Below are 1,515 nucleotides of genomic sequence, written 5' to 3' on the forward strand. Positions count from 1 at the left end.
AAAAATATTTTGTGTTTCTTGTTTGAGTCTTGAGTCAATTTTTAAGTTTGGTGTCTTGCATGTTTTAAAAATTTTTCTTGCATTTTTCAAAAATTCCATGCATTCATAGTGTTCTTCATGATCTTCAAGTTGTTCTTGACAAGTCTTCTTGTTTGATCTTGATGATTTCTTGTTTTGTGTTGTTTGTTGTTTTTCATGTGCATCTTTGCATTCATATTTTCCAAGTATTAAAAATTTCTAAGTTTGGTGTCTTGCATGTTTTCTTTGCATCAAAATTTTTTCAAAATTATGTTCTTGATGTTCATCATGATCTTCAAAGTGTTCTTGGTGTTCATCTTGACATTCATAATGTTCTTGTCAAAGTGTTCTTGGTGTTCATCTTGACATTCATAGCATTCTTGCATGCATTCATTGTTTTGATCTAAAAATTTCATGCATTGAATATTTTTGTTGTTTTTCTTTTTCATAATTAAAAATTCAAAAAAATCAAAAATATATCTTTTCCTTTTTCTCTCTCCAAATTTTCAAAATTTTGGGTTGACTTGGTCAAAAATTTTTAAAATTAGTTGTTTCTTACAAGTCAAGTCAAAATTTCAATTTTAAAAATCTTATCTTTTTAAATTCTTTTTCAAACTATTTTCAAAATCCTTTTCCTTGTTTTTATATCATATTTTCGAAAATATGCTAACAATTAATGTGATTGGTTCAAAAATTTGAAGTTTGTTACTTTCTTGTTAAGAAAGGTTCAATCATTAAATTCTAGAATCTTATCTTGTAGTTTCTTGTTAGTTAAGTCATTTTAAAAATTAAATCTTTTTCAAAATGCCTTTTTCTTAAAAATCTTATCTTTTTCAAAATTTTATCTTTTTCAAAATTTGATTTCAAAATATCTTATCTAACTTCTTATCTTCTCATCTTTTCAAATTTAATTTTAATATCTTTTTTAACTAACTATTTGACTTTTTGTTTGTTTCTTATCTTTTTTAAAACCACCTAACTACTTTTCCCTCTCTAATTTTTGAAAATATCTCATCTCTTTTTCAAAAAACTCTTTTTGTTTTAAATTTTAATTTTAATCTTATCTTATCTTTAATTTTCAAAAATTACTAACCCCTTTTTCAAAATTATTTTCGAAAATTCTCCCTCTCTTTTCTTATTTTATTTAATTAATTATTTACTAACACTTCTTTTCACTTCTCTTCATCTAAAAATCCGAACCCAATCTATCCCTTGTGTTTGGATTCTTCACTTTTCTTTCTTCTATCCCCTTCTTTTTCTACTAACATAAAGGAATCTCTATACTGTGACATAGAGGATTCCTCTTTCTTTTCTTGTTTTCTTCTCTTTCATATGAGCAGGAATAAGGAAAAAGGCACTCTTGTTGAAATAGATCCTGAACCTGAAAGGACTCTGAAGAGAAAACTAAGAGAAGCTAAATTACAACAGTCCAGAAGTAACCTTTCAGAAATTTTCGAACAAGAGAAGGAGATGGCAGCCGAACCCAATAATGATAAT

The sequence above is a fragment of the Arachis duranensis genome, chromosome 10, assembly GCF_000817695.3.
Source record: "Arachis duranensis cultivar V14167 chromosome 10, aradu.V14167.gnm2.J7QH, whole genome shotgun sequence".
In the NCBI taxonomy this organism is placed as follows: domain Eukaryota; kingdom Viridiplantae; phylum Streptophyta; class Magnoliopsida; order Fabales; family Fabaceae; genus Arachis; species Arachis duranensis.